The sequence below is a fragment of the Pinus tabuliformis genome, chromosome X (assembly GCF_031772625.1).
Source record: "Pinus tabuliformis cultivar Carrire ecotype Pingquan chromosome X, CPIR1, whole genome shotgun sequence".
Lineage (NCBI taxonomy): Eukaryota > Viridiplantae > Streptophyta > Pinopsida > Pinales > Pinaceae > Pinus > Pinus tabuliformis.
In genome coordinates this window covers 1683262467-1683275935 of record NC_142308.1, presented here as the reverse complement: position 1 = coordinate 1683275935, position 13469 = coordinate 1683262467, and positions in this window count along the sequence as shown.

Genomic DNA, 13469 nt, shown 5'->3' with positions numbered 1-13469 from the left:
AAAGATTCAACAACAAGATGATGCATCAACAACCCCCAGCTTTTGCCTGAGGTACTCAAAGGTGTCCCTGGGCAATGGTTTGGTGAGAATATCAGCAACTTGTTCCTTAGAAGGGACATACTCCAACTTGACCTTCTGTTCAAGCACTTGTTCCCGGAGAAAATTATACTTGATTGGTATGTGCTTGGTTTTTGAATGCATAACCGGATTCTTTGAGATGCTGATTGCACTTGTGTTATCACATAAGATGGGGATAGGTGGTGTACAAGTGATTTGAAAATCCTGCAAAGTCTGCATCATCCAAAGAAGTTGGGTGCAACAAGATGCAGCAGCAACATATTCCGCTTCAGCTGTAGACAAGGCAATCGAACTCTGTTTCTTGCTGAACCAAGATACCAGTCTGGAACCCATAAAGAACGCACCACCACTTGTGCTTTTCCTGTCATCCACGCTTCCGGCCCAATCTGCATCTGTATAAGCATGAAGAGTAAGATCTGTATCTCTAGGATACCATAAGCCATAATTTTGAGTCCCTTGAAGATATTTGAAAATTCTCTTCACTGCCTGAAGATGAGTCTCCTTCGGATTTGCCTGAAATCTTCCAACTATTCCAACTGCATGCATGATGTCCGGTTGGGTACCTGTCAAATATAGTAAACTTCCAATCATAGATCTGTAGGTTGGTTGATGTACTGCTGCAGATCCATCATTTGCACTAAGACTACATCCTGTGATCATGGGTGTACATACTGGTTTTTCATCTTCCATGCCGTATTTCTTCAAAATCTGTTTGAGATACTTGATTTGAGATAAAAAGATTCCTTCTTCCTTTTGTTGGATTTTCAAACCAAGGAAATATGTCAGTTCTCCTAGCAAGGACATTTCAAATTCTTTCTGCATGACCGAGGCAAAGCTTTGACTCATAGCTTCTTCATTGCTACCAAAAATAATGTCATCTACATACACAACAAGTATTAGCAATTTGTCATTTTCAACTTTTATATACAGATTGCTATCTGCTGAACCTTTTGAAAAACCTTGTTGATGAAGATATTTGTCCAACCGGTAGTACCAAGCCCTTGGAGCTTGTTTGAGACCATAGAGAGCCTTTTTCAATCTGCATACAAGATTTGGATCATTTCCAAGAATGAACCCATCTGGCTGTTCAATGTACACTTCTTCTTCCAAGTCTCCATTCAGAAAGGCTGATTTCACGTCCATTTGAAATACTTTGAAGTTTTGAAAACTTGAGAGAGCAAGGAACATTCGGATGGCCTCAAGTCTTGCAACAGGAGCAAAAGTTTCTTCAAAGTCTATTCCTTCTTGCTACGCATACCCTTTACAAACAAGTCTGGCTTTGTTTCTAATTACTTCTCCATTTTCATTCAATTTATTTTTGAAGACCCATTTTGTTCCGATAACATTCTTATCCTTTGGTCTAGGAACCAGCTCCCAAGTGTTGTTCTTTTCGATTTGCTCAAGTTCTTCATCCATTGCTTTCACCCAACATTCATCTTTGCATGCTTCTTTCACATTTTGTGGTTCAGTAGAGGAGAGTAATGCCAAATAGCTTGAGGCTTCTGCAACTGTTCTTCTTGTTTGTACACTTGCTTCTTTCTGCCCCACAATCTGAGATTCTGGATGATTCTTCTGAACATATCTGGATGGAGTCTTTTCTTCTATTCTTGTTTGCTCCTCTGGCTCTTCTTGAGGTTCTTCTTGAGGTTCTTCTTCTTCATCATTCTGTCTTTGAGGGTAGCCTTCATCTTCTTCGATGTCTTCATGATGGACTTGCCTAGGAATGTATCCCTTCTCATCAACCACTACATCAATGCTGTCAACAATTCTGCCAAGTCTTTAATTGTAGCACTTGTATGCTTTGCTATATGGAGAGTAACCAAGAAGAATGCCTTCATCTGCCCTAGGTTCAAGTTTGCCAAGCTGCTCATCAGTATTCTTGATATAGCATTTTCTCCCAAAGATTTTGAAGTGCTTTACCGAAGGAGTCCTGCCACTCCAAAGCTCATGAGGAGTTTGAGTGCTGTTCACCCGAACATTTGTTTTGTTGAGAATAACAACCGCAGCATGTGCAGCTTCACCCCAGAAAGTTGCGGGAGTTCCTGATTCATCAAGCATAGCACGAGCCATTTGTTGGATTGTTTTGTTCATTCTTTCAACAACTCCATTTTGCTGAGGAGTTCTAGCTGTAGAGAATTCTCTCCTTATCCCATGTTCATCACAGAAATCGAAAAATTCATTTGAAGTAAATTCCCCACCTCTGTCGGATCTGAGGCACTTAATTTTGTGACCTGATTCATTTTCAATCAAGGCTTTGAAGGATTTGAATTTTTCGAATGCTTCATCTTTGTGCTTCATAAGTCCCAACCAGACAAACCTGGAGAAATCGTCAATAAATAATATCAAGTATTCCTCTCCTCTAGGTGTTCTTTTCCTGAATGGACCAAATGTATCTGTATGTACTAGCTCAAGAGGCATGCTAGCTGATCCTTCTTTCTCTGGAAAGTTAGTTCTGGTTTGTTTTCCAAACTGACATGATCTGCATATGGTGTTGTCAGGAATTTTGATATCTGGAAGATCGCGAACTGCCTGATATTTGCATGCTTTCCTTATTTGTGAGAAGCTTAGATGTCCCAACCTTCGATGCCATAACCAGTGCTCTTCATCCTTGCTCAGATAGCATTGTTGTTGTCCTTCTTCAAATATGTACAGATTATTTGGAGTTCTTTTGCCTTTGAGTACTGTTTTACCTGTATCAAGATCACGAACAAGACATCCATTCGATCTGAAAATAACCTCGGTTCTTTGATCACACATCTGACTGACACTTAGAAGATTATGCTTCAATCCATCAACATACAAAACATTTCCAGCTTTGACCTTTTCTTTTAACTGAGCAATGCCTTTTCCTTTTATAGTTGCAGGAGTATCATTTCCAAAAGAGACTTTCTTTCCCTTTTCTAGAGCAAAATAAGATTCAAGTTTTTCTTTATCACCTGTCATATGCTTCGAACATCCACTGTCAATGTACCATAGATTTTCCTGTCCCTCTGCATAAAATGCTATTCCACATCTTTCTGTTTGAGGTTCCTTTATTCTCCATGTTTTGGTGCTTGAGGCTTGCTCCTTTTTCTGCTGAAACCTGCTCCTGCATTCAGATTCTTCATGACCAAAGTTATTGCAAATAGAACATTCGACTTCATTTTCAAGAACCGAAAAGTTGTTATAGGTTCTTTTTGTAATCCCTATCATACTTCTTTGTTTTTGAGCTTCCCTAGTCATGATTGTTTTATATGCAACACATTGAGCTGCTTTGTGACCAAAGTTATGACAAGAAAAGCATTGTCCATTGAAGAAACTTCTGCGGTTATCGAATCTACCAGCCAACTGATTGTAATTTCTATTTTCATCTATTCTTGGACCAAATTGAGAAGATTTTACCTGTGGCTGGTTCACCCTTAAGATGGATTTCCCTTGATAGTTTCTGTTTGTAATTCGTCCCTGCTTTACCTGATGATCTTCATTGTTCTTTTGCTCATTTCTTCTTGCTACATCAAGATAACTCTTTGAGGTGGATGCTTGAGAGGTTTCTCCACTGTAGCCCAGACCTGTCTTGTTTAGAGGAGACCGCTGCACATTGATAATCTTATCCAAAGTTTCAGATCCTTTGACAAACTTAAGATTAATAGCTTTTGTTTTCTCAATCTCTTTTCTAAGACCAACAATTTCTCCTTCTAGTTTTTCAAGATGTTTTTCCTTTTCATCAATTTGAAATTGTAGAGTATCAATGATCACATTCTTTTCTTCTATACATCTCTTGAGTCTAGTGATTTCATCATAAAGGTTATCCACATCTATAGCATCCATATAATCATCATCTTCAAATTCCATTAATAACTTATATTCATTACCTCGTTCATCTTCATCACCGTTTGATAGACCATCACTATCTTCATGGGTGTAGTAGCTTTTCTTATTTGCACTTTGTTTCTTGTTCCATCTAGCAGGTTCCTTTCCTTTATCCTTATAAGGACATTTTGCAGCATAATGACCTACTCTTCCACAAGCAAAGCATTTGAAAGGTAGCTTACCTCTGAACCTTCCAGAACCCCTTTGAAGATTTCTGACAAAATTTGATTCTTCTTCCTCTTCTTCTGGAACATGGCTTGCTTCATAGTAATCTTCTTTGCCTGATGCCTTGAAAGCAGCTTCCCTTCTGTCTGATGGACCTCCCTTTCTCATTTCATAAGCAGTTAGAATTCCATGTAGTTGAGACATAGTGAGAATCCAGAGATTTTCCTTTTCTTCTATTGCAGATACATTAGATTCAAACTTGGGGGATAATGATCTTAGAATCTTTTCAACTACTATAGCCTCTTTTATTTCTTCACCCAAATTTTTCATACAATTAACAATCTCATCTACCCGAAGAAAATAATTAGCCACACTTTCATCATTATACATCTTGAGAGTCTCATACTGAATCCTGAGAGTTTGAAGTTTAGCTCGCTTTACCTGTTCATCTCCTTCATAGCTCGTGACCATTTTGTCCCATATCTCTTTTGCTGATTTGAAGTGCATTACCTTCATGAATTCCGTTTGGGATATACTTCCTAATAGAGTACTGACTGCTTTTGCATTTGTTTCATACTTCTTTTTCTCAGCTGGATCTGTAGGAGTAGCTGAAGGAAAAGCATAGCCTGTTTCTACAATGTCCCAAACTTTTGTACCAAGAGATTGAAGATATGCAGTAACTCTTACCTTCCAATAATTGAAGTTTGTCCCATCAAAAACCAGTGGCCTGATTGATGCTTCTCTCTCGTAGTTGCTCATGATGAACGATCTACCTTCAAGCGATCAAGCTTCTCTGAAGGACCTGCTCTGATACCAATTGTTGGAAATAATACTGAGAGGGGGGTGAATCAGTATTATCTAGCAATTTAATAAATCTTCCTTATTTGATCTTTGAATTATTTTTGCATGTCAGTACCATAAAATAATGAGCATGAACAAAGAGAAACAGATAGTCACACCAAAGAACACAAGATGTAAGGTGGAAACCCAATGTGGGTGAAAACCACCTGCTGCAATATGTCTCTATCTTCTTTCAAATTAGAAACTTCTTTTACAATGATTTTGTACTGGTGCAGTCCTTTACCAGTACGCAGGCTGCAACCTGCAGAGAACTACAACTCTCTCTCTCTCTCTCGTTTTCCAGTCTACTCCTGGAAGGGAGCTACAACCCCCTACTTCTTTTCATAAAGCATCAGATGATCAACAAGTACATAACAGTTACAGTCCACTACAGATATCAGATCAGCAATAACAGAAGTAACCCAGAACACCTTATCAACAGAGAAATTCAATCAACAGAATATCTTAAGACAGAGACGCAGTTTTTCCTTCTGTGGCCTGCGACCAGACGCAGTTAACCTTCTGCTCCCCTACGTCCACACGCAGATATCCTTCTGCTGCGCTGCGTGCCCACGCACTGTTCCTTTAACTGCTCTGCGTTCTGTTGCTTCAGGGACGCATTCAAAAACACTATCGCGCCGCGTCTTTCTGCTACAGGGACGCACCTAAAAACATTATCGCGCCGCGTCCGTCTGCTACAGGGACACACCCAAAAACACTATCGCGCCGCGTCCTTTTGCTTCAGAGACGCACCTGAACCTTGATCGCTCTGCGTCCCCACGCAGATCTCCAGTCACTGAACTGCGTCCCAGACGCACCTGAACTTTGTCTGCCCTGCGTCCCCATGCAGATCTCCAGATTCTGCACTGCGTCCCGGCGCGCTTTCCTTTCACTGTACCTGCGTCCCTTTGGGTATGAATGATTTCAAGACTTTAAGTGTAACCCAAACAGTCAGATCTACAGATCTGATCTTGCGCCAAAGGGATCTCAGTCCTTCAGTAGATTCGCCTTTTAGATCTAGACCAGATCTCACCCAATAAGATATTCAACCAAAGACATACATAAACCAAATGATCTCCTTTACTTTATATAGGCAAGCTCCTCCTCAAATTGTGGAACAATACCACGAGCCGACACCACAATAACACAATACCGTCGGCTAGATACCAAGAGTAAAACACAAGAAACCCCCACGTGTGCTTTTCTCTACCTTAAAATGTGTGCACTGGGTGGACGCACCTCCTGAACGGCTGGCCTGCGACTCTGGACGCGGCTTCTGCATGGTGTACCTGCGGGTACGCACTTTCTGTAAGGTATACCTGCGTCCTCCTTATTTCCTTCAATATTTGATAGCTGATCATCAACTTCTGCTGCTGACTTGAAGAACAGTGACCTGTCACCTGAATGGGTTGCCATCAAGGACAACACTTTAGTCATAATGCCAACACTAATGACATACTTTTTATGATGACGTTGCTTCATTTTTGGTCTGTTTGGAAAAGGAAATTCATGATTATGAAGCTCTCTTTATATATAACATTTTAGTTTATTAATCTGGCACATCTGATATGCATGAATTACAAAAATGGAGAGACAGGGAAATAATGGGGTTCACAAGGGTTTTGTTTGCTTGGAATCTGATGTGGAAAAGTTTTTGCTTATGTGGCGCATGTTTTGACTATATATGTGATATGATTAGGCTCTTTTATATAATTTTTTTTTTATGATTATTAATTTCGATTTAGAGTTATATAGGGCAGATCAATGTGACTATACAATATCTTATTTGTATATGTATGGAGACAAAGATTATAAAACCAATTAGAATAAGGAAAGGGGTCCCACCTACTAGAGTTAAAACCTTGAATAAAAAAATATCATGAATTAGTTTTATTAACCGTTGCCTTTAGAGCATCCCTCCTCCTATTTTCTAATCAATTAGATTAGAAATCAAACTAAAACACAATCTTTAAAACATGGGAACTTCCCAAACTAATTTGAATCCCTTTAGAAGGAGGAAGGACCTATGAAGGCAAAGAGAGACAACTATGAAGAGAGGACAAGGGGGATTCACTTAGTGAGCCTCTAGCATATCCTGTGTGTTTGTGGCATATTAAAAAAAACCATTAATTTGACTACATATTGGAAAATCCCTCTAAAAATCACATTATATAATCCCATACCAATATGAACCCATTACATCTTCCAAATTAAAAAAACCCCTACTTTCACTAGATATTGTAGGTATCCATTTTTTACACCCCTTTATATTTTTTCATTAACTTTGAGCTCCTTTTTTTTATATTTTCCAATATAAAAACCCTTTACCCCTTATATACCCCCCAATATAGTATGTCATTTTTTCTTCAATATATGTACCCGAATATGAACCCATGTGGTCTGGTATTTCTCCCCCGGTGAAGCCCTTGTGAGAGAAGTATGCTATAAAGTTTATGGTTGTCATTTCTCCTTTGATTTTATTTTCTTACAAGTTAGAGGCTAATATTGATGGTGACAATAGTCTTATTCCACCAAGGAGCGATAAACTAGTTGACTTCATCAATATATCCAAGGAAATATTCAGGCATCTTGATTCTTGCTAATTTATTTACTAATGTTTGAAGGTCTGGTTATTTTTGCCAACGCTAACAACTATCCATTTTTCATAAATTAAGTTGCCCATATTCCCACCTGCAAGAAGGATTTTAATTTTATGTCATTATGGCTTGTTCTCAAGCTATTGTATATAATTAATTCTTCATTGCAATAGTTTGTAATAAGATTGGTCATAAGCTTTTGCAGAAGCTTGCCTATCAGGATTTGATTATACTATTTATCATCAATAAAATCATCCATTGTTTATTACAACTTTATTTCTTTGCATATCTCTATTTTATTATTCATTTTTTTAGCATTTTTCTCTTTATGTTTTGTCATATATCACAACTTATGCTCTACACAATATAGCGCCTCCTATCCCAACTTCTGACTAGCTCGTTGCTTCATTTAGATCTGATTTATTTTTTCAGTTTTTTTTTTTTTTTTTAATGTATGCTTGGTTAAAATGTTTTGGTTGCAAATGATGTATTCTTCATGTATATATTTTTATTTTACTTGATGATGTAAATTTTCTTTGTCAATTTTTGTATCATAAAATACAAAAAAGGCACAAGAAACCAAAAACATGAAATTTTAGTTGTAAATTCCAAGCACATTGTCTCATTATCTCGTTGTGGTAACGAGATTCGAGGAGTTGGTTTGTTGAAGTCTGAAAAACTTAAACAATCATCAATGCACAGGGGAAATATGTTGATCTCACACACCAAGGTGGTCGCTAAAACGAATTTCCTTCCACAAGCCTTTACCACTAGATATTTCTCAGTCAAATCAATCGCATCTACTATCTCCACATCATCTCGTAAGCACAGGCTATAGCCTGCAAGGAAGACTTAACATTTCAGAACCCTAATTTTCTTCTTGCTATTATAAGAAAGACTCCCACCTCATTCCTCTTGTAACCCCAAATTTGACACATCCTTCTTTGATGACCCCAAACCAAAACCAAATTATGGACCTAGCACTAGAGCCACCTGATTGACTGAAAATCTAGGACCAAAACTAGCTACACGAGGATATTCTGATGCATTTTTGGGCACCACAGGTGCAAGCTCTACAAATTGTGGAAAATTATTCATAGGTTGGGAAACCAGTAAAGTAGAAACCCCACCGCTTAAAGATGGAAGAGGAAAGCACCTGGAGAACAACTAAGAAATATAAAATAAACCCTCAATAGTAATGGGAAGGACCAGAGGAGAGATACCGCCCACTGAAATCTTCTACAAAAAGTCCACTGAAGATGGGAAAATATTTTCCTATGGAACCACCAATGAGAAACCGGGACAAATGGCTAAGGAAGAAATATTTCTTGAAACACAATGGGAATGGTTCGAAGAAAACCCACCAATTGGGTTTGAATCTCGAGCATAAAAACTTGAAGTCTGAGAGAAGTATTCTCCGAAGGTAACAATTTCACAAGATGGGACAAGAATGGAACCCTTTTTGGTGCTCACCAAGTCATAATCTACAACATCCATGTCACTCATCCTTGAACCATTCCACTCCTTCCAACTCAAAAAACCACCAAGATAACCAATCCTAGAACCTTATACTATGCACAGACCATAAGAAATTACCAAAGAAGAGATCCTATAAAAAATCAACTCAGACCAATCACTTGATTAGAAAAAGGCCCCACAAAGAGTGTTAACGACCCCATAAAGAAAATATGAAGGAAGACCCATAACTGCCCTAACAGCTGGCAGCTTGAGTAGTCCCACTGACAGACTAAACTACACTGAAACCTCCACGAGAACCTTACTACAACATCCCTCTACCACTCTCTGAAATCCTACATTAATTTTTTTTTGCTTACTATTTCTTAATTGTGTTCATGTTTACTTATTTTAGACATTTAAAATAAATTTCTTTTTTAATGTTATTTTAAATTTATTACTTATTTATATAACTATTTATTGAGAAAAACATTTATTTTTAGGGTCACAAAACTGAGAAAAGTGGTGGTGTCTTTATGTTGGGATCTTACTAGTCACCAGGATAAATTAACACTAAGTTGTTCTACCTTTAAAGATACTACATTAGAGATGAATACCTTGGGAAAAACCATGGGTTCTCATAGACCTAGAACTCGAAAATCGTCGGTAACTTGACCAAGTCAAATTTACCCAAATTTCACTGAGATGTCACATTCCCCCCTCAAGCTTGGATACCAGACTACTAGTACACCTGCCACCTTGGTGCCTATCCAAGTGCTCAATTCCACAACTTGATGACCCCCTGCACCATTGCACTACATGTATACATGATTAAATTCTTAATTCCTTACGAGAATGGATGCCCTTGTGTCATATGTACGCCTAAACAACAAGTTCTACAATTTCTTGGGAAATACATCTTCCTTGGCCTAAAACCCTTAGGGTGTCACACCACTATGACTCTCATCACACACTAGCTCCTTTACTAAACTTCAAATCATTGACTCCATCTCCATTTTCACATCCATACGACCACTCTCTTGCTACATATATATATCCATGTCGATCCATATCTTGACCTGACATTTCTTGCTACTTGAGCTTTCTCTCCTTATATCTCCAATCCATGTTATTTATGTGCATCCTGATTATCATTATGCATCCTCTTCTTGGATTTTCTTCTATTCAAAATCTAGTGCGAGGATTTCTTGATTGGACTTTTCACTTTTCATAGTGTTCCCCAACTCTTAGCTTGCACTTAAAACCAACCTTTTGCACACATACTCTACGAGATCATAAGTCTCAACTCTAGATTTGATATTGTTGAAGATAATGGAGAATATCCTAGAATAGGCAGAGTTGGTTCACATAGCCTCAAGATAGGAATTAGTTTCTATTTCTTAGGATGTTGTTCTAACTTCCCTAAAACCATGTATTCTATTTAGTGTGTAATGTTAATGAACAATGTAGAGTGTTCTGCAGAGCCAGACTCTCCTAGTTCAGACTCTCTTTCATAGCGCTGACCAGTGGATTTTATTTTCATTAATACAAACATTGCCATTTTTATCATGGTATCAGAGCGTCAAGGCTGACGAACCTGTACAATGGCTGGTGGGTGGTTCTTTGAACCAAAATCGTCACAGGTTTTGAGTGGATAGCCGCGACGATACACTACTACACTTCTCAAAATTTTCATTTTTTCGATCATCGCATTTTTCTAGTGTACAATTGCGACGGTTGCGACTAGTCTCCTAAAATTGGTGTATTTTTGTGACGGTCTTGGAAATTGGGCGTATATCTACGAATAGTCTTGGAAAATTGGTGTATTTCTGCGACGGTTGTGACTAGTCTCGGATATTGGACAAATATCTGCAACAATCATGTAAATCAAAGAAATTGCAAAGGCAACCAAGAACAACGCTATAGATGTCAGAGAAGCTGAGTGGGGAAGCCAAGAACAACGTTGTAACTGACAACAGGAGGTTTTCTGGATTCTAAGAAGGAAGCCAGGAAGATTTGCGCATGTGCTGTGAGATCGAACAATAGTGATCTGTCTCTATCACATATTTGGGGTAAATTTAACATTTTTTACCTGTCGGTTTTTTTTTTCTAAATCGCCAAGATGAATAACAATATTTTTGAAGCATTCATGAATGAGCATAACAATCTCGATGGTTCCAATTATGCAAATTGGAAGTTTAAGATGCAGACTCTACTAGAAGTGCAGAGTGATTGGACGATTGTGAATGGGGATGAGCCGAGGCCCGCGGTTGGATCAGCATCGGTCCCAGATTGGGAGAAACAAGAAATCATAGCAGGGACAATGTTAAAGATGTCAGTGAAAGATTGTATTATACTGCACATCAGAGAAGGTAAGTTAGCTAACGAGATCTGGGGATATCCAAAGGAATTGTACGAGATTAGAAATTCAAATCGTCTTTTGTTCCTCAAAAGTAAGATCATGTCCATGAAGATGGAGGAGAATGAAACAATTGCTTCATTTGTAGTAAGGATCAAGGATCTGAAAAACAAATTATCAGATATTGGTCATACAATGGACGATACAAATATTGTGACCATTACAATGAATGGTGTCACTGATGATTATCAAATGTTCATCACTGGGATTAATGCCAGAGAAAAGACCCTGTGTTTTGAAGAGCTGACAGGTATACTGATGTAGGAAGAAGAGAGGAGATCGACTCTAAAGCCTGAGAGTGTCGATCTTGCATTGGTGGTGAGGAAGAACTTCTACAAAGGGAAATAGGTCCACAACAGAAAAACGGAGCAAGTTCACATAAACGGCCAAATCTGACCCAAGGTATGCACCCGAATAAAAACTACTCTGAAACTAAATGTTTTTATTGCGGAAAATTAGGACATATTGCCAGGGAATGTAGGAAAAAGAAGTATCATGAAGAACAGTAGAAGCCAAAGAGACATGCAGGTCATCTTGCGAATGGTGATTAGGTGCATAATTTGAGGTTGTTCAGGGCAGATCATGATGAAAATGCTGATGCAGACATTTGGTATGTAGATTCGGGAGCATCAACATACATGACAGGGAACAAGCACTGGCTGGAGGATTTTAAAGAGATCAACAAAGGTGCACAGATTTACCTAGGAGATGACAGAATCCATCAAATCAAAGGATGTGGGAAAGTTTCTGTTATTCTACCTTATGGTAATATCAAACAAATTTATAATTTAATGTATGTGGCTGGCATAACAAAGAACTTGATTTATGTATCAATGATTACAAATCAAGATTTGAAAGTTGAATTTTTTAAATGTAACTGTTACATTAAAGATCTGCTAGATGAAATGAAGACAATTTCTACAGGAATCCGAATAGGAGGACTATACAAGTTGGATGTGAGACCTAAACCTGTTCGAGCATTGATAGCAGTGAGCCTGACTACAGAAGAGCTTTGGCACGAGAGATTTGGCCACATCAATTACAATGATTTGTTGTTACTACAGAGGAAAGAAATGGTAAGAGATCTTTCTATGCTAAAACAAGTACATAATGATTGCGATGCTTGTACTTTAGGAAAAATGCATAGAAAAGAATTCCCTATTAGAGTAGAAAAGAAACAGAGGGATATACTGGAATTAGTGCACACAGAACTTTGTGATCCCATGCAGACAAAATCATTAGGAGGTGCAGTGTATTTCCTATTGTTTATTGATGATAGTACGAAGTTTTCTTGGGTGTATTTCTTAAGTAAGAAGAGTCATACATTTGAATACTTTAAGAAGTTTAAAAATATGATTGAAAGACAAACACGGAAACAGATAAAAATTCTTCGTTCTGATCAAGGAGGAGAATATAGGAAAGATGAGTTGATCAGATATTGTAAAGATCATGAAATTTTGCAACAGTTTACAGTACCCCATACTCCACAGTAGAATGGAGTAATAGAAAGGAAAAACAGAACTCTGGTGGAATGTGCTAGAAGTATGCTTAAAGGTAAGAATCTTTCAAATGGTTTTTGGGTTGAAGCAGTGAGTACTGCAGTTTATTTAAAAAATAGAGTCTTGCAAGAAGTCTTGAGTTTAAAACTCCTTTTGAAGCTTTGTATGGATATAATCCTGCAATAAAACACTTAAGAATATTTGGATGTAAAGCATTTGCCCACATACCCAAGGAATATAGAAAGAAATTAGACTCAAAAGCCATCGGATGCACTTTTATAGGGTATTGTTCATCATATAAATCATACAGATTATTTAATTCCTCTACTCACAAGATCTTTGTTAGTAAAGATGTTAAATTCCATGAGCAGGATAGTGAAGAAACTGATAAGCACTATGATGGATGGGACATTTCGTACTTTGAAGAAGAATATGCAGAGAACAATCAAGGTCAGTAGCAAAAAAAGGCAAAGGATGAACAACAACAACAACAACATCAACAACAACAGCAGCAACAGCAACAACAACAACAACGACAACAGCAACAGCAACAACAACAACAACAAC